The 21,485-nt window shown below is 34.2% G+C and overlaps 1 protein-coding gene across 2 annotated transcripts in view; it reads left to right on the top strand.

The window, feature by feature from the left end:
• Positions 1–15,529: 15,529 nt before the first annotated feature.
• LOC145249692 (uncharacterized) overlaps positions 15,530–21,485 on the top strand; it is a 78,029-nt gene continuing 72,073 nt past the window's right edge. Inside the window, exon 1 of one of the 2 annotated variants that reach the window (XM_080111494.1) lies at positions 15,530–15,776. The gene's annotated coding sequence lies outside the window, so the exon portion shown is untranslated. The remainder of the gene's footprint in view (positions 15,777–21,485) is intronic. The other variant, XM_080111495.1, reaches the window with a different exon arrangement.

Genomic DNA, 21,485 nt, shown 5'->3' with positions numbered 1-21,485 from the left:
AATATTCTATGTTTACATATGTACATATGTAAACTTTGACTTTTAAGTATATATAAAATATCTTTTTCCGGCCAATGGAAATAACCTATGGGCTACGTTTTTTGGCAGTTTATGACAGTTAGGAACAATTTATGGACAGTTTTGAGTTTGCGACAGTTGAGGACAGTTTCCAGTTGGAAAGAGTTGAAGATAGGTTGAGGTTCAGAGCAAATTAAAATGAGCTGACGTCAACCGATGATAAAGAAGCCTTGCCAAATGACTAAAATGTAAACATTAATGCTTAGAAAGTCGTTTCCCATGATGGTGTCACACACACATACCCAGAGCGTGACTGATATTTATAGAATGTGTTCGAGTGTTGAAATCTTTTGTTTTTTTCGAGTTTGTGTTAAGTTATTTTAGTTTTTATACTTGACAACCAGTAATGTGAGAGACAATGACACAGCCAGAAAAGAAGATAAAAGAGATGGAAACCACAGCACTTAGCATTGGGGTTGGCAATTGTTGTTGAACAGAGGAGCACATAGTGATGCCATTTAGGGCTTGAAGAACATGCCTGTTTTGTTAGTGAGAGAGTGCAAACTTGAATTATGTACATGCATTCATTTAGGAGTGTGTATATGCTGTTGCTATGTTTAGTAGTCTATGTATGTGCTACTTGTCAAGGGCCTTTTGGCTGAAAAGTGGCTAGGCTGTATAATGACATGTGTATGTTTGTTGCCTGTGAAAGAAAAATACAAGAAAAGAGGGGTAAAAACGCTGTGAGTAAATATTCTTGCATTTCTAATTGGTTGAAAGAAAGTTTTGATTTCAGCATTTTTATAGTCAAGAGATGATACATAAATAAGCATTCGTTGCCGCTGCTACTTCTAATGGAACCATACTTATGTAATTTCAGTGTAATTTTTAAACTCTACATAAAAATACAACTTGTCTTTCCTTTGAAATATATATTTTGTAATATTTTTTATTTTTAATAAAATACGTTATTATCAAAATATATTTTTTAAATTTACTTTGAAATTTTTTTATCAAAATATTTATTCAGAATAAATATTTTAAAAGTTTACATAAATAGTCTTCACTTTTAAATGTTTTTTGTAATAAAAATACATTTTTTAGTCTTTACATGGAAATGTTTTTTTTTAAGTTTACATTTTAAATTTTGAATTAAAAATATTTTTATTACAAGATATTAAAAAATACTTTTTAAAGTAAAGACTATTTTAGTTAAATTTTTATAATATATTTTCAAAGTAAAGAATATTTTTATATTAAATGTATCACCATCAATATAAAATGTATTTTCAAAGTAAAGTGTTGGTTTTCATGAAGAGTTTTAAAATTAAACAGGAATCACAGAAGTACATAAAGGCGTTTCTCTCATTATACACAAGATTTCTGTTAATTAAGCAAAAGTACACAAGCTAAAGTAAAGAAGAATCAACTTTATTTAACACTAGCATTTCAGCCCGGCGTTGCCCGGGTGTTTGGAGGTGTATGTTGAGCAAAAAAAAATTAAATAAAGCGGTCAATTTTTTTAACTTTGACCCTTATTATGACCCCTTAACATTTATTGTTTTGTGCTCAAATCAAGTTAAGTTAGAGCCATGTCCAAGGAACCTATATTTAAAATTTCAAGTATTTAGACACAAAATTGGCGGAGGAGTTTGGTAGAGTTCTCAAAGGTCAAATCGTTGAACTTTGACCCCTTAACAGCCAAATTTCTGGACGAAAACGGATTTCAAAGATTTTCCCAAATCTCAGTACCCTGCATATCAAATTTCGAGTCTGTAGACTGAAAATTGACAGTTATTGTGTAGGAAAATATACATAAACACACACACACACACACACGTTCATTTTTATGCATATAATAGATAATGGGTGTTTACTTGTTTCTGACTGTAGCAAAATATTGCATAAGGCTAGGTGGTAGAAAAAATTTGCTTTCTAGAAAACGGGCCCATTAGCATTCCTTGGTAAGAATAAACCAACTTTACAGCTGAATTTTTATCAAGTACTTTATTCATTACGCCATGAATCCTAGTGAAATTCCATGCAGATTCACATGTTCAACAGAACGATTCCAGAGTTCGACAAGATGCACCTGATGGTCGGAGGTTACATCGACCGAAATGTTGTGAAAAAAACTTTCAAGATGAAAACAGTAGTCCAAAGAATCCAAAGATTACAAATAACAAAGCTCCTTTAAAATCATTATCTTAACCCTACTAACATTACCTTAAATCCAGTTCGTATCCCATCATCCTTACTGCTAATCTTTTCAATAGAACTCACATAAAAAATAGCCTTCGTCTGCAAAATTAAGAAAAAAAAATACACAATTTTCTTTAAATAAATTGTTTGCAAAAGAAAATAAATGTTCTGATGTAGCTGTTGTCTCTTTGAAGGTAAGAAAATAACATAGTGTGTTATGTACACACACACACACACACACACACACACACACACACATGCGTGAATGTATATAAACAAGCATGCATGAAGTTAAAATGTGAATTATGCATATAACTTCATTGTGTGTATAAATTCATTTTGTGTATAACTTCATTGTGTATGCATGTGTGGATATACACGAGATTTTGTAAGTGTATACATCATCGTCTTACCTTTTAATGAAAATGCGCCTGTCGAGGCATACGGAAAATTGTGTCTATTCTCATCGACAGTCAGGTGAAAAAAAGAAAGGATAAGGCTGGAAGTGGATAGAGAGCAGAACAGGACAATCCATAATTGAGATATGTATGTGTGCGTAACATATCTAATAGCATATCAGTGTGAAAAGCATCTGCCTATAACGGTCATTAACAATGTTTATTTTAAAAGTTTAAAACAGTAAAAATAATACAACTAAAAAAAAAATCATTTTCTTATTTCGAATTATTTAATCAAGTAAAAATTCTATTTTTTACTTAATTACTAAATTTAAAACATTATAGCAAATTACCAAACAATTTAATAAACAAAAATATCCTAAAAAGTAAATTTAACTTGAAAATGCTATGACAAAAATAACTTTTTGAAATTAGCAATCAAGTAAGAAATGACATTTTTACTTGATACGAAATAAGAAAAATGATTTTTGTCTTAATTTGTTTTACTGTGCAATAATTTGTAACGTTAATGTTTATACATCGACATACAAATCAGAATGCATAAATGCATTTGTACACACACCGTTTGCGCATTTATCATCCTATATAAAAACAAATAATTATAACAAATAACTATATTTTGGACGAATCAGAAAACTTTCTGAATTTATTTGAAATGGGTCTTTTGGGGCTACCCAAATACTTTAAAAGGGCTAAATTTTCCTTCAATAAACCAGTGGAACTTAGTTGACCCGAGTTGTTGAAATTTTTAATAGAGAAATAATTTTTATTTATTTTTTTATTTATACACATTCAACATCTCGCCATTTGGGTCAAGGAACGCATTCCTTGACCGGCAGGTCACTTCCATCATCATCAGCACCGGTATAGTTCGCTTTCTAGCAGCCAGCTCCACTCCTACCCTCTGGAGGGAGGAGGAGGAGGAGGAAAGAGCTTTTGCCCTTTTTCGTCAGTTCGAATCTAGCCGGCCAAAAAGAAGGACGCTATTCGGCTCCGTCAGAAAGGATTCTTGACGTTAGTTAAATTCTACGGTTTTTTTTCTCTCCTCCTTTGGAGAAAGATGTTTGTTTAGAACTCCATTAACGTTATTTTATTCCCAGTCATTATAAGACAGCAAGATCTTACGACTGGAAGATTAATACCGGTTATTAAAAGACAAACGAGTCTTACAACTGGTAAATTATTATTCTCAAAGGATTAACGAAGGAAACTACAGTGTGGAGGAGTTCCTTTCTAAGAAGAACAAAATTTAATTTGTTACCATGAAAAACGGATTTTGGTGACAAACCCAAAATTTTGTTAAGAGTCTATGGACCAGTACATAAAGGTGCTCAGCCTTTTAGCATTTCCTTCTACTCATGCACACAAACGTTAATGAACAGACACACACAACTCATCACATTATAGTCTGTCAATCTATATAAATTTTATTCATTGAAATAGTACAATCTTTTTCACTGTACTCCAATACTTCACTGACTCTATAAATTATAATTCATTTGAAAGTTGTTTATAAAAGTCAATGTTCTTTTGATATTGATATTTTATAATACCATCTCAAAAGAACATTGACTCTTATAAACAACTTTCAATGAATTATTATTTATTTGATTGAGCAGAGAAGTTTTGAGTACGATTTTCCTGAATCCTAATACTCACAAATCCTAATTAATCAATATAAACTTCCTCTAATGTCACAGTTAATGAACCCCCTGTATTCCATATTTTCCTATTGCTGTAAACTTTCCATTTTAAACATTTTGTGAATATGTGCCTTCTTTACCCATTATGACAATGTTTGTCGTTTTTCTCATATCTGATTATTGAGTGAAGATTGTTTGTATTTCCGGCTCTGATCTGTAGCAGATGAAAAATACAACAAGCACAAGCAGTAGCTAATTCTCGCAGCTCAAGATTTTGAATTTACTTTCTTCCCGGCTTGTCTAATCACAAGCCAGCTCTCAGTCACGTGACCAAGTGTATAAAACGTGAAATCGGCAAACATGAAAGCTCTCTTTCTTTTCTCCCTGCTCTGGCTGGCAGCAGACATCACCTGGATCCTTGGGTCCTGGGCTAATGTGAGTACAAGCAAGCCAATATGTCTATCTTTAAACACCGACCTACTTCCATGTGCGGTTTACACATGTACTCTCTTTCTTACGACAGAATTCTACTCCTTTATCTCCATCTCTACACAGACGCATACTCCTACAGCACATATACACATGAACACTTTTCTCATTCTTTCTCATTAAACCAGCCTGTCTAATCTACGTCTCCAAATCAGAAACTCTTTTCACAACTGCTATAAATACAAGCACACACGAACACTGAACTATTCTCTCTGTCAACAAGCCTTTCTAATATCCAATCTACATTTACAAACAAGAACACTTTCAACTACTTACCTGTTTCTCTCTTATGCATGCTACTAACGAAGATAACCAATAAAGTTGCTTTTAAATGCTAAAATAAGACTTCTTTTCATTGTCTTATCGTTACACATTGCTACTGTTTAGTTGAGTGTTTATTTATAAGTTTTTGTATCGCAAGGGTGTTCTTACAATTTTGCCTGACTTAGTTCGAAGTGGGACGTATTTGTTGTTGTCTAATAGAATACTGATGATGTTGGGTTTGATGGTTTCATCTCCAGCATCAATCTCCTTTGGTCTTGTCACATCTGATATTTTTTTTTTTTTTTTTTTTACATGGGTGTCACCACTTATCAAGGCCCAGAGGCCACTCAAGGATAAGGATTAATAGGTATACATTAGTCATTGTGATTTTAGCATAGTAAACAGTGGGAATTTTGTAACTTGGATTACTTAGGGGGACGATTCAATTAGAACTTGTTCACATTGGACTTTTTCTTTTTTCTTTTTTTTTTTTTTCATAGGTATCAACACATTATCAAGGCCAAGAGGCCACTCAAGGATAAGGGTTAAAGAGTGTACAGTAGAAATTGGACAATATAATAATCATTAATAATGAAAATTTGTTAAATTTGATAACTTATATGGAACGGTGTCAGGTTACCTTTATTATCACTGGAGTTGGTATGGCAAATGGGTGCAATTGTGACAGAGTTTAGTTCCATTAGGTGACTTTACTACATAGCTACTAGATCTTTTGCGATTCTCAGGTTTTGTCTTCTTTAAGGGCCATCAATAGGACACACCCGAACAAAGGAGTCAAAACTCGAATTACTTTATATGTGAATCGAGTATCATAGCACCTGAGCCACTAATCCACATGCAAATAAGTCTGACACATAATGCAAACTGCAACGAGCGATCGACTGTGGGATATATCAAGCTTATTTAGTACTCGAACACACCTGGCCCGCAAATATTGTTGGTAATTTTCTGGTTCCACCATAATAGTCATGATGGGCTTTCATGCTTGCAGATCTCTCATATAATTGTTCGCAATGTTCTTCCTTTTCTGGTTCAGATCGGCTGAGTAAGGTGGTTGGTATGGGTCTTCCAAAAAGTATTTCAGCTGTCTGTTGGTGTTGCCCTAATCTGTAGCAAAGCAAGTTGGGTGTCAGTTCTTTCTTTTTTGCATTTTTTTTTATTGTTGATTTGATATGCCTCACATACCGCTCTATGAAGCCATTGCTTCTAGCACAGTGAGAGGAGCTTATGATGTGCCTGATGCCCCAAAAATTTATGAAGCTTTGGAAAGCCTGTCCAGAGTACTGTGGACCATTGTCTGTCATGATTTTGTTTAGGCGACCAACAAGCGAGGTATAATATTTCATCTTATCTGCCACTGTTTGCTGTTACTGGTGATGATAACTCATCAATGATTGGATATTTTGAGTACCTGTCGATGGTGAGCAGGAATGGTCTGATTCAATGAACTTCCAAGGTTGAGATAGAATATCGTGTTGATGCAGCAATTTGTTCCTGGCAAAGTGTGCATGACTTGCACATCCTTTCAATATCTTTATTGATATTTACCCAGTATACGCTTTCTCTTGCAAGTCGGCATGTTTTCTCTATGCCTGGATGGGCTTGCTGGAGCTGGTATAAGATGTCTTCTCTCATAGAGCTTGGGATGAATACCTGCTTGCCCTTGAACAGGATTCCAGATTCTACAGCTAGTTCATCATGGAAAGACCAATATGATCGGATTTCAGCAGGTAGCTCACGGATGTTATCTAACCATCCCTAGCATATGATCTCCTTAATGAGACTTATCATTGGATCCTTCACCGTTTCATTTCAGAGCATTTTCTACTTTTCAAATGAGAAGTTGATGGTTGAGATAGTCTGATTCTCATCGACGCTAGCATTTATGCAATACACTCTCATCTAGCTTAACTAATTTGTTGTTTTTGGGGTTGAGTAATTAGCTTAGGGTGTCGGCAAGGATCATTTCGCTACTTGGTCTGTATATTACCTGGTATAAGTAGCCTTGGATCTTCAGTAGCATTCACTATAGCCGGTATGGTTTAGCACATATTGTAACCAGTGGTTTATGGTCAGTGATGATTCAAAAAGCTTTTCCATAGAAGTAGGTGTGGTATCATTGAACACCATACACAATTGCTAACATTGCTAATTTGCTGTTGCTGTGTCTAGCTTGTGTATCATTTAATGTCTTGGATCCAAATGCCACTGGTTTGCCATCTTGTATCAGTGCCACCCTCAGGCCCTTCTGCGAGGCATCCACCTCTAGTGATGTGGGTTTAGGCTGATCATAGTACGAAAGGCATGTGTCATTGGTGATCATTTCCTTGAGCTGATCATAGCACTTTTTATGGTCATGGTCCCAAATCCATGCTGATTGGGATTTAAGAAGATCACGTAATGGGCGAGAATTTTCAGCAAAACTAGGAATATATGGTGAAAGGTAATTTAGAAAATGTTGTAGTTCCCCTTTATTTTGTGGATTTGGCATTTGCTTGATGTTTGGGTCTGGTTTAATTCCAGTAGAGGTATATATGTTCCCCAAAAGAGATATACTGGGCTGCTTTATAAAATACTTTTGCTGTTTGACACAAGTCCAGTTTTGGCTACTCAAGCCATCAGACTGCACAAATTTTTGTCATGTTCCTCATTGCTTTAGCCAAATACGACTACATCATAAGCAGTCCAGGCCTTCTAAGATTTGGTCCAGTTTTGCTTGGAAGATAATTTGGAAGACATAAAGACCAAATGGCAGATGCTTCCAGCACATTCATCCAAACGGAGTCCTGCAGGTTGTCAACAGCTGTGATTCTTCATCCAGGTGGATCAACCAATATCCTGCTTTAGTGTTAGGTTTGCTGAACACTTTGGCTTTTGCAAAGGTTGAGTTTAGCTCGTCTACTGTCAATATTTTGTGCGGGCATCTTTTGAGGCTGGCATTGAGTTTCTATGGGTCCATGCATATTTGGAAGGACCCGTTTTTCTTTGTACTGTATGCCAAAGTAGAGCATCAGTTTGTATGTTCCTCAACTTTCTGGAGCACAATGTTGACTTCCTCCTTCAATTTATCTATTAAGTGGATACCGCGTTTGCGTGGATGGTCGATAAAAGGTTCTGCATCTTCCTTTAATAGGAGTTTATTGGTCTGACTAAAACTTCTAATTTTGTTGACCTGCTTGGATATTGTGATATGAGCTGGCTAATGGAAGAAATAGGCATGTTTGATTACTTTTTAAGGCGCCCAATGTATGGTTATTAGTGTCAGCTTTTTGTATGTTGGAAATCCTATGACTGCAAATCCTGGCACTTCTACAACATAAACTGTTGTATTTGTCCATTCTGTAGAAGGAAGTGTGTGCTTCATTTTATGGTCTGGTGTCACCATTTTGTAGGGTACAGAAGGAAGGGCATGTTTTTATCTCACAGTCGAGTGTCACCAATTTGTAAGAGTGCAGAAGGAAGTGCGTGTTTCATTTCACTGTTGGGTGTCACAAATTTGTAGTGGAAAAGAAGTTTAAGTGAAATTAAATCTCTTTGCCCCAAACAAAATAATAAAAAAAAAGGAATAAAACAAAATGACGCATCCTTCTCGTTTAAAATGCACCGCATTTATTTTTTAACAAAAACAACAAGATTAACAAGCAAAGGTCTGATTGGTGAAAGTTCTTGCGAATGTCATTATAATTAGAATGTTACATGAAAGTCCTTCGTGGAATTAATAAGATTAGAAGGTAAAAGTCTTGTGTGAAAATAATGTCCTTATTTTAAGGTTGGTGTTTTAACTGAAAGTCCCATGAGGAAAGTAATTTGTGAGGAAAGTAATTCGTTGTTATTAATTCGAAAATGTGCGGAATGGGTGCGTGTGTGCATAAGTGTGATTTTTGAGTGTCCACGTGGCATGTGTATACTCATGGTTTAGACGCCTTTGACAACGACGATGTTATGAAAATGAGAGACATGTTCTCATGTGACGTCGAAGTGAGAAAAGAAGGGAAGAAAGAATGTTTGATGCGTTTTTATACATTTTGGACCCGCTCCAAAACAAGATTGCTACTGCTGATATTTTGGTTTTTGGAAAAGCGTCAAAAAGACAATCTTCTAAATTTTCTCATTGATCGCTTGTGTCACGTGATACTGTCGTCAACTACGTCCGCCAGAAATATGTTCATTTTACTTTTGTTGTGAGAAAAAGTGTGCGGGCGTATTTGAAATTATGCCGTTGAACTTATTTTTGTGCAAAATGCGCTTGAAAATTGAAATGAATAAACGTTCATTTATTTGTGCACAAGCGTGTGTGCATGTGTGAGTGACTGCACAATTCTGAGTCCCTATACTAGTATGAAAGGTGATGGTTCCAAGGCATCAAATTCTGTCACCTTTGTATGAGGTGAGTTTTGCATGTGGGCAAAGTCGCAGAATGGAGAGGGCCTTTCGTGATGTTCCATATATCTGTTGGAAGGTTCTCAGTGGGAGTGTGTTGCCGGATGCACCAGAATCAATTTTTCCTGTTTTAACATTGTTAATGACCGTTTTCGTACAAGAAAAAGTCCAATGTCGGCCCACTGCTACTAATTTGGAATACGGACCATGTTAGCGAGAAAAAGCAAAAATAGTGTAATATTTGCTGCTATCTCGTTTGAATAAGACACAGCACAAATAATAATTTAAAGGATTATTTTATTTTCTGTTAACGCTGCGAACATGGTAAGATGACATGAGTATAGAAGTCGTCAAAACACGTGTGTACTGAACGTTGACTCAGTGAACTCTGCCTCGTTCTCGTTGAAAAGGCACCAGTGTGTTCTACTTGGATGGTAGCAGCAGGCTGGTAGCAGTCAGTAAGCAGGGTGACTAGGTGTAAGGAAGGGTTAAGGAGTGAGAATTGTCTTTTACACTGTAGGGAAGAGGAAGGTTTAATATAGTGCTGAAGAGGATGGTAGTAGTGGTTTTGGTTTTGTGACCTAAATCTTTGGTCAGTACAGAGAGGTACCCTGCCAGTAGACGGAGTGCTCATATATATGTATATATGTCTATTTTTATTTTTATTATTTTTTTAATTTATTTAATAATAAATGTATTCATTGTCTTTTTTCCATGAAGTTCTTGTTTTTATCTTATGTTCCTGCACTTTTTCAGGGAGTAAAATGTCGGGTTTTTTATTTTTGTTGGTAGTTGTATTTTGTGTACATTTTTGCTTGTTTTCAATGTAATGTTTCAAATGGTCCATTGAAACTTGTGTATGCGTGTTTAGGTTCGTTTCTATTAGGAAATATTTCGGTGTTCGTTCGAGTACAATGTAAGGACCTGAATAAGGTGCTTCTAATGGTTTTCGAACGCAGTCCATCCTAATCCAAACTTTATCACAGGTTTGAAGTTGATTTGGTATGTATGCTTTCTTTGTTTCTCTGTTTGAAAAGTCTCTCAGATCAAATTTGCCATAGTTTTGTGTAGTTCTCTTGTAAAATTTTGTGTAATTGTTTCTGTATTTTCTGTACCAATCATTAGTTGTGGTAATAACATTTGTGTACCTGTGACTGCATAAAATCGGAAAAAATTGGAGCAGTTGGGCATACTTCGAATACCCAAGAGGACTATTGATAGAATTGAAATCCAAGATTCTTTTCGGGCCATTATAGCTGCTTTAATAGTTCTGTGGGCTCTTTCTATAAGTATGATGCATTGTGGATGATAAGATGTTCTTCGTAACCTATAGAATCCAATAATTTTTGACAATTCAAGGAATAGTTTGCTTTCAAATTGTGTGCCTCTGTCAGCTATGAGATGTAGTGGGACACCAAAACGAGTAATCCACGTGTTAACAAAAGCTTCTGCTACAGTTTGTGCTGTAATATCTGCTATGGGTTGTGCTTCTATCCATCGACTGGTTCGATCTATACATGTTAAAACATACTGACATAGATTTGTATAAGGATTGTTGGCAAATTTTGCTGGGGGTAATGGTCCAATTATATCAATGTGTACGGTATGGAATCTTGATGATGAATACCATCCAACATCTGAATTGGTGATTTTGTATGTCTGTATATTTTTGCTTGTTGACAAGATGTGTATGATGCACATAATTCTTTAATTGTTTTATCCATATGTGGCCAGTAAAATCTAGCCTTAATCATTTTGATAGATGATTTTATTCCAGGATGTGATACTGAATCTAAGCTGTCGAAGATAGATTTTCGTAGTGTGCATGGTACAAAAGGTCTAGGGTATGACGTTGATGTATCACATAACACAAATTTTCCAGATAATGTGAATTTCTTTAAGTCTGCATAGGACTGTATTTCGGTGTCTGTTTTCTGTGCATCTGCGAGTGCAGGGAGGTCGTACATATCTATTTGTACAGCAAATGTTGGACGAGATAAACAATCTGCAACTATATTTTGGTCACCCTTCACATGGGCAATATCTGAGATTAATTCTGTGATAATGGCTAGTTGTCTTTGTTGCCTATCTGATTTTGCAGGTTTTAGACTGTGAAATGCATCGCATATTGGTTTATGGTCTGTCAGAAGCAATACTTCGCGACTTTCTATTATGTGGCAAAAGTGTAATACAGGCAAATATGCTGCTAAAAGTTCACGGTCGAAAGTGGAATATCTTGTCTGTGTTGCTGTGAGTTTTTTCAAGAAAAACCCTATTGGTACTGGGGTTCCATCTATGACTTGATGTAAGGCAGCACCTACTGCATATTTGCTGCTGTCCGTGACCAGTTGATACTGTGTACAAGTTGGTTGAGGGTGGGGTAATTCTGTTAGGTTACCTAGTATTTTTTGTCATAGTAGAGAAGGCTTCTTTTTCCGAGGTATTTAAGGTGATTAAACCTTCTGGTGTTAGTCTTATTCTCTCAGATCAGGGTAAGACTAATTTTGCAAATCCTGGTATTAATTTTCTATAAAATCCTACCAAGAAATATGCATAGGCTTTTTGCATCTTTAGGGCACGGAAAAGATTTCTTTAACTTTATTTGCAGTTGGTGTGATTTCTTTTGAGTTGACTCTAAAATCCTAGGAAGTCAAGAGATGTCACATTGAAGATGGATTTGGAAAGTGATATTTTTAGGATGTTGTTTTCTAAGATTTGAAAAACTGTGTCGATATCTTGTTTGCGGGATTGTTCGTTGTCACTGAAGATCAATATGTCGTATATATAAATGAAAACACAGTCGATATCTCGGAAAATTTTGTCCATATATCTTTGAAACGTAGCCTCTGAGTTTTTTAGTCCAAACGGCATGTATTAGTATTGATAGAGTCCCATTGGTGAGATTATGGCAGTTTTTGGAATATCATCGGGGTTTATCTTAATCTGATATGCCGAAATCAAGTCAATTTTCGAAAATCACTGTTTATCAGCGAGTTTAGCTGTAAAGGAGTTTATATTGGGGATGGGGTATCTGTCACTTTTAGTGATGCTGTTTAAGGCACGGTAGTCTCCACAGCAGCGGTAACCTCCACTTTGTTTGGGTACCAGATGTAATGGGCTTGACCACTCACTGTCTGAAGGGGTTATTACACCTTCGTTTATTAAATGTTTAAATTTCTCTTTCGCTGCCAGCCTTTCAGCAGACAGTTGTCTGGATTTAGCGAAGACTGGGGAGTGGCTGCCTGTGTTGATTTTGTGATAAACACCACAGTACTCACTGTTTTTGTTGGTGTGCAGAGAGATAATTTCTGGGTGTTTATCCAGGCCTTTTCTAATGAATACAGGCAGTTCTATTTCATTTATGATCACATTTACTGGTGCTGCACCATTTAATAGTAACTTTTTTTTTGTGTTAGTAACTGGGTCGTAAATTGTTCTATTTTTGCAGTCTATTGTAAGGCCAAATTTATTTAAAAAATCAAGTCCGAGGAGGGGATTGGTGATGTTTGCGATAACAAATGTCACGGAAAATGACCCTCTCAAACTTGTTATCCCAATTTCAAGGTTAGCTTGGCCGTGGCATTCTATTTTCTCACCATTGGCAGTGGTTAGTGATACTGGTGCTGGGTGTAATGTGACACCGTTTATCATGGCTGCTGATATTATCGAAATACTTGCACCCGTATCTACAATAAATTTCAATGTTTCTGTCCCTAGCCTTGCTTTGACTTGTAGTTGTGGCGAACTCAAGGGGACGGACATGACTCGCGCTACTAGTTTTCCGAGTCACTTGGTGTTGGTGTGGGTCAGCATGAGTTTGGTAGTATTTTTATGTTTCGCTTCCCTGGTGATTTGCACCAGAGTTTGCAGGTTCTGGCTTGCTCTGCGAAGTAAATATGTGCTTTGCATATCTTTGTTTTTTGTTCAGGGAAAAATGGTTTAACACCTATCGATATCCGAACGTTGCTCTTGTTTTTGTCAGTATGCTGAGCGGTAAATGCTGTTGCATTTATATTATTCAACAAGGCATTAGTTCGTCCGCTAGTTTTCCTAGTTGAGATATGTTTAGCTCTTTCTGTGAGGCAATGACCGGGGAAATTGTTGCAGGTAAGGCTTGCAAAAATTTATGAAGAACAATCTCGTCGCCAGTACCTATCCTTTTTGCAATAGACAGCATCTCTTGAAGATATGCGGAAGGACGGCCAGTTATAGTGCTAGTTGACATTAGTTTGTCGAGCAATTCCGGCTTGGTCCTTTCATGGGACTCAATCAAGGAAGTTTTTAATTCCTCATATTTTCTGCCTTCTAAAATATTTATTGGTATTTTAGCTACCACCTCTGCAGGCAGGGATGATATGACAGCGTAAAATTTGGTTGTTGACGCTATTATGTTGCGTAGATGGAATTGGGTTTCCAGAATGGAAAACCAGCAATTTACTGCCGTTTCCATAAACTCAGGGGTTTTTAGGTTTATTTGTTGCACACTGGATTCTTCCATTTTCTTTATTTCTTTTCTTTTTTTTTTTTAAAGTATATATATATGTGTATCATTTCTTTTGTGTGTGTGTGTGTGTGTGTGTGTGTGTGTGTGTGTGTGTGTGTGTGTGTAGGCAAAGAAGGAGGGGTGGAAATATAGTATTGTTGTACTTTCATCGAAAGTTCTCTTTGAAACGTTTGTGATGTGAAATTTTTTTTTTTTTTTTTACATAGGAATCACCACATTATCAAGGCCCAGAGGCCACTCAAGGATAAGGGTTAAAGAGTGTACAGTAGAAATTGGACGATTCCTCCTTGCAACCTCTATCTCACAGAAGAGATGTTGCGAGTTTGTCTCTAATGTATCGTTATTTTCATGGAAAGTGTTCAACTGAGCTTCAATCTATGGTCCCCCCTCGCCAAACTTTCACAAGAAACACTCGTCTAGCTGTATCAATAATTTCCCCCACTCTTTATCTGTGCCTAAACCTAAACGTAGATTCCATGAACAAAGCTTCTTTCTTAGAACTGCACGCCTGTGGAATTGTCTTCCGTTTTCCTGCTTTCCGGCTGACTACAATATGGTTGTCTTCAAGTCTAAAGTAAATAAGTTCTTGATGAGCCGTTCCATATAAGTTATCAAATTTACCAAATTTTCATTACTAATGATTACTATATTGTCCAATTTCTACTGTACACTCTTTAACCCTTATCCTTGAGTGGCCTCTGGGCCTTGATAATGTGGTGATTCCTTGTATTTTCCTGAAGATTCCAAAGTGTGTTTCATTTCTTTTCGGTCCGAGTCCAGTTTATGTTGTTCATTTCATAGTGCAAAGTTCTTTTGACGAGGTACAGTGTTCTTTAGGCGGGGGTCACCATTGTAATATTTGCTGTTATCTCGTTTGAATAAGACACAACACAAATAATAATTTGAAGGATTATTTTATTTTCTGTTAACACTGCGAACATGGTAAGATAACATAAGTATATCAGTCGTCAAAACATGTGTGTACTGAACGTCGACTCAGTGAACTCTGCCTCGTTCTCGTTGAAAAGGCACCAGCGTGCTCTACTTGGATGGTAGCAGCAGGCTGGTAGGGAAGGAGTCAGTAAACAGGGTGACTAGGTGTAAGGAAGGGTTAAGGAGTGAGAATTGTCTTTTACACTGTAGGGAAGAGGAAGGTTTAATATAGTGCTGAAGAGGATGGTAGTAGTGGTTTTGGTTTTGTGACCTAAATCTTTGGTCAGTACAATAGAATTAGGGAGACTACAGCTACATGAGAACTAAAAAATTCCTCTGTTTGAGTATAAAGATTTCAGAATCTGCGTATGTTCTAAAAGTCTTTGATACAAATCACGACCTCCACGAAGGCAAAGTTAGACCAGATCGGTTCTTAATGTATGGAAGATCCAACTCCCCCCCCCCTCCCAAAGAAGCATTTTGGGTTTGGACAAAATTTAAATTGCCTCAATCTAGAAGGATTTCTCCTTCATTGGCCGAGGGGAGAAAAGATGAAGTGTAGTATCTAAACAGATAGTACATCAAAAGGCCAAAGCACGGATATACTAAGCAAGTAAGTTTGAGGTCTTTTATTTTATAGGGACTTGTTTTAACGTGACACCGTCAGAAAAGAAAACTTGCAACTTCCGGGTTCAATTTTTCGCACGTGTTATGAAATATCGTAAATCTTTTGCTATTCTTCCTGTTGGATTATTTTAACGGGATGTCTTTGCAAAGAAATCAAGAATCTTACGTATTACACATTTTTACGGATTTGCTTTTTTTCTTTCTTTTTTTACAAAATTAATTTATAACTGAAAAAACTGACAGGATAAGTCTTTTAGCTTTATAAACATTGCTCTGGTAAGTAGTTTTAATTTGGCGCTTATGAAGTTTGAACTGTGTAGGTGTTCAGCGGCCGCTCGACTATTTCGGGTCTGTTCCGTAGATCATAATTCTTAGTTACCGAAGAATGTCTACGGGCCCGATCCTGATTTTTCATGTTTTAACATGGTTATCTGATTATCTGACTAATTTATAGTAAGTTTAACAAAACATTCGAAATGCGGAAAACAAATCAAATACGTTTTAAAAATCGATTGGAAATAAAGATGGCCAGTATAAACAAAAAGAGAAGGGAGATAATTAAAAGCTGGGTTTTTTTTTTTTGTTTTTTTGTTTTTTTTTCTGTTTGTGGCAGATTTGCCGTTTAGTTGTACAAATAGCCTCCAACCCTGTTATCAAGAAAAGGGACACATTGGGTCGTCACCGGTATATATCCAGACGTTTGTTTACGTATACTTTTGGTCCTGGATATGACCTTAAACTATATCCAGTGGTTAGGCCCCGGCTTGCGAGCTTTGAGGAGTGTGGAGCCTGAGCCACCCTTTAATTACCATTGCTCCCAGGTCCACTCTGACCCGGAGTGGTAGTACCTGTTAGGGTCCCAACTATGGGTTAAATAGAAACCGACTTGAAAACAACAAATATATACTATTAAAAAAAATTTTTTTCAAAATCTTTGGATTCGGCATTAAATAACCCGAAAAGGGTTGATATGCCGTAAAACAAAAACAACCAACCAACGTATAATCTATTTTAGATTAACCACATTGTTTAACAAATAAAAGGATTAAATGTGTTTTATTTTATCATTTAAAATTTTATTATATAATTAAAAATATAAAACAATACAAATAATACGTTGTTTAACAAATAAAAAAAAGAAATGAAAAATGCAGTTTTAAAATGATTAAATGTGTTTTCTTTTATAATTTAAAATTTTTCTTTTATAATTTAAAATTTTTCTTTTATAATTTAAAATTTTAAAGACTGAACAATACAAATAAGATTTTGGTTTGATTTTACATTTTATATTGTTCTCTGGTTCAGATTCACTGTATTAGGTGTATCAGAATTTTAGGGGAAATTTTTGATACCCTAACACGAAACTGCGAATAAAATATAAAAAAAAACTCGTAATTTCTCTTTTAAAAGTGGGTTGTTTATTTTCTTTATGGAATATACTTCCAAAATAAGCTATTAAAGTTGTTAAAAAACTAATAGAAATATTTTTTTATTTAAAAAACAAACAGTGTTTACAAAGTGCCTGCGCGCGTTCATGCAGCCATTTTTTTACATAATGAAATCAATTGAATTTTACGAGTTAATTTTTTTCAATTTTTAAACTTTAAAAATCTATCAAATTTTTTCTATTGGTTAAATTTTTACCATATTTTCAGGGTCAATGTGAAATTTTATGCTCTTTCCAATAAACCGAATATAATATTTTAGACAAACGTTTTTTTGTTTTTTTTAATTCACCACCCCCTCCACCATTTTGAAATGTCTATTTAGATATTTAAAAAAAAAAATTCACTCGATAAAGAATTAAAATATCAAAAAAAATAAAATATTATGTATTTCTTTGAGAAAAGAAAAAAAAAATTCCTCGACTGTTTTTTTTTTTTAAGGCAGAAACATATAAGTAAAATTTAACTATTTTTAATCTATGGAACACATATTTCTTCACGCACAAGACTAGACAGCTAACGCGAATGTGTGGTTTTTACTGCCTTCTGTCCATCCGTAGTTCTAAACAAGAACAAACCGGTACTTCCAGTTTTTCGATAAGAACGTAAAAATGCTTGTGTAATGGCACCTTTTTCAAATAGTAGTTTAAAAAATTCTTTTATTTAAAAAATAAATGGAATTTAAAATATAAATATGGATAAATTCTGAACAATGAAGAAGGAACTACACATTCAATAGTAGTGATTTTTTGGAATTTATATCGATTTTTTATAATCGAAGTAAGTAAAATTTTGTTGATTTTCTTCAAATCCTTTTTAAAGAAAAACGATTTAAAAGAACAAATATTGCATAATTTACCTGTTATTTTTTTTTTAAATTTGATCTTTGCTCCTTTAATTGAAAAAAAAATTAGGGTTTGAATTACATTTTTCAAGTAGTTATAAGCTTGTAAAGATAGGAGGTCGAATTATTCAATTTTTTTTCACACATTCTTAAGATCGGTTTCTAACACTGCTATTGGTGCATATGATGATGCGTGGAAACACTTCTTCCTGCGTCTCCACAAGAATTCAATATTTAACTTCATCTTTCATTATTTCTTTTCGAGAACAAAACCATTTCAATGTTTTTATTTTTAAACTATAAAATAAAACACACTCAATCATTTTAAAACTTCATCTTGCATTATTTCTCTTTTTTTATTATTGCGTGGTTAATTTTAATTAAATTTTAATCACAGGATTATATTTTCAATAATCACGTAAATATAAACAAACTTCTGTGTTTTTGATAACAGGGTTGGAAACTACTTGTACAACTAAACGGCAAATCTGCCTGTTGTAATTTACGAAACTGACTGGAAATAGTCGAGCAGTTTCTAAACAATTAATACTGACATTAAATTTAATAACTGGCCCTCTTGCAGTTTAAGAAAACTAAAATAGGGAGGAAAAAATGGGACATAAGTCGTGTTACACCGGTAACAAGAATACCACTTGATTGGATATTGAAATTGGCATCATTTTATAAATCAAATGAAATATTGAAATTGACAATATTAGAAAACAATATTTTGATACTTGTACAGTTTAATCAACACATTAAAAAATGAAAATATTGCAAAAAGGTTATATTGTACGTATCCGTTTTGAATTGAAGATCTCTGAAAGAAAATTTTCGGTATTAGTGCATTTATTGATCCGTGCTGAAATAATAACGTTATTATTTAAAAACCATACTTAACATGGGGAGGGGAGGGTGTTTTGTTTAACCTTACAATTGAATAAAAAAACATATCATAAAACTTTAATTAAACTTGGAAATGCGATTTAAAATAGCGCGGATCAGTAAGTGCACTAGCACCAAAATTTCACTTAATTTGATCGAGTTTTTTTTTTTTTTTTTACAGCGGAAAAACACGTTTTTATGACAGTATGTTGAAGGCAGTATTCTTGGAATTTTTTAAATTTTTGTTTGGAAACGCCACAGGGAGATAACACAGTTTAAAGCTCCCTCCTCATCTTTAATACTAACTTTTCTTCCTAAAAATCGAACCTTTTGCTTAGTATCATAACAATAGTTTTTTCCCTGTAAAACAAAAACTACTTGATGAAATTAAGTTAAATTTTTTTCCGGAGAACTTCATTCCATAACGGATATGTACAATTTAAACTTTTTTCAATATTTTCCTTTTTTTTTTTTTATTAAATAATTTTTAATAATACAGGATTAAAAAAATGATTTTTAGCAGTTTAGATCTTTTTTATTGAATCGCTTACACGTAATTTTATAAATAAAGTGACAAACAAACAAAAAAATAATTAGAAATTATAATATTGAAACGATATTGAAATATATATAAAAATAATTATTGTAAAAGAATTTTTTAAAGGTTAAAATCATATTTAAGTAACACAATTCGATTGGCTATTAAAAGTGAAACATTTGAGTTTATTTTAAAATTAAAAAAATAATTAGATCTCCAGTTATTACTATAAAATATTGATAGAATTTAAAAATTGAAATTATTGTAAAAGAATTTAATTAAGTATTTAATAATTAAAATATTAGTATAGAAAATATAATAAAAAGAATGATTGTAAAATAACTTTTTAAAAAGTTAAAGTCATTGAAGTAACGCAATATGATTGCCTGTTTATAGTGAACCATTTTACTTTATTTTAAAATTTAAAAAAATTAAATCTCAAAAAAAATCGAAAATGCAAGGAAGTCGACAACAAATTGCTGATCAGGTATTAACGCCGCAGGCAATGCATGATGTAAAGTGAAATTTGTTTGTCAAAAAAAAAAAATTTTTTTTTAAATTAAAAACACCCCAACATGTTAAGAACGGCTTTCGGAATAAACACGCCTTAACCCCGAATAAACACGCCTTAACCTCGAAAGCTGTTCTTAACATGGGGAGGTTGGATGGTGTTTATTCTGAAAGCTATTCTTAACATGGGGTGGTTGAGGGTGTTTATACTACACTGGGGCAGGTCGTAAAAAAATATGAAAAAAAGAAAACTGTTTACTATTGTCAGTTTAAATATCGTTTCATTAATATTTCTAATTATCTTTGTAAAAAAAAAAATCTGTTTTCTGCTATTGTCAATTTCAATACGGTTTCATTATTATCATTTCTAATTATCTTTACTTATTTGTCATTTTATTTATAAAATTACACGGAAGTGATTCAATAAAAAAGCATCTAAACTGCTAAAAAATAATTTTTTTTAATTCCTGTATTTAATAAAAATTATTTAATAATAAAACAAAATATTATTTTCTAATATTGTTAATTTCATTTAATTTATAAAATTATGCCAATTTCAATATGCAATCAAGCGGCATTCTTTCTACTTTTCTTCCTTTGAAGATTATAACACTGGGTGTGGGGCAGCCAAACCAGCTGCCAACATTGCCCTGCTTTTTATTGAAACCAACCGAGAGCTCTTTTTAGTATCCTTGTTGTTCCCTAAATTGCAATTGTCTGGATCTCTTTTGCACTTGGTTCACCAGGAATATTAGTTAGGTAGGACTTCAGGTTCTTCTTCATAAGTCCTGTGGCACCTATGATAACTGGTATGATTGATATCTCTCCAAGATTCCAGTTTCTTTTCATATCATACATGAGACCTTGATATTTGTTGTTTCTCCCTTTCACGTCATCATTAGAGACACTCACTTCAATCAAAGTTGCAACTCTCTCTGACTTATTCCATATAACTATGTCAGGTTTGACAACAGCATTTTCAAGGTAGGTGGCTGTAGGGATTACATGGTTGTAATGTATGGTATATAAGTCATTTCCAACTGTTCTTTTAGGTTGATGTTCCCAGGATTTGCTGCTACATTGGATGTTTAATTTTTTACAGATGGTCCAGTGGAGGCACATCATGTCTCGTTGTGTAGTAGCCGTCCCCTTAAAGAACCTTGCAACTTGATACTAGATGACTCACACTTTCCAATTCCGTGTGACAGAAACTACCGGTGTAACATGACTTATGTCCCATTTTTTTCTTCATATTTTAGTTTCTTAGTGGCGTAAATTATTTAGCAGACTTTTTAATTTTGTTTTCTGACTTTGGCTTAGGGTCGTGTTAAAAATGGCTTTAATAATCTTGGTAGTTTTTACAGAATTTAAACCAAACTTTTTTTTTATATTCGAATCCTAAACTAACGGTTATCTTTACGATTATGGTGCTTATTCAGAATTGCACCTATAGTGGAAATTAAAAGTAAAGAAAATACAGAAAAGTCAATGTGCGGACCAGTCACATAGCGAAAATGACATATCACAAAATATCGCATAATTTGATCAAGTAGTTTTTTTTTATTATTGTTATTAAAGAAAATCAAATTTTACAACTATGCGAGTCCTAGTGTTTTCGCCGGCTAATGATGAGATATGATTAAATAAGGAGGAGACAACTCTATTCAAATTGTCCAGGTCAAAATTAGCCCTATGTTCAATACAGTTAGTAAAATCGCTTAAAGTCGTAAATTATGATTTTCTTTGTTAAAAAAGATCTAATT

Source organism: Euprymna scolopes, chromosome 28 (assembly GCF_053919585.1).
Source record: "Euprymna scolopes isolate OS-2025 chromosome 28, ASM5391958v1, whole genome shotgun sequence".
Classification (NCBI taxonomy): Eukaryota; Metazoa; Mollusca; class Cephalopoda; order Sepiida; family Sepiolidae; genus Euprymna; species Euprymna scolopes.
The sequence above is the reverse complement of the archived record's forward strand: the minus strand, read 5'-3'. Positions and strand labels throughout refer to the sequence as shown.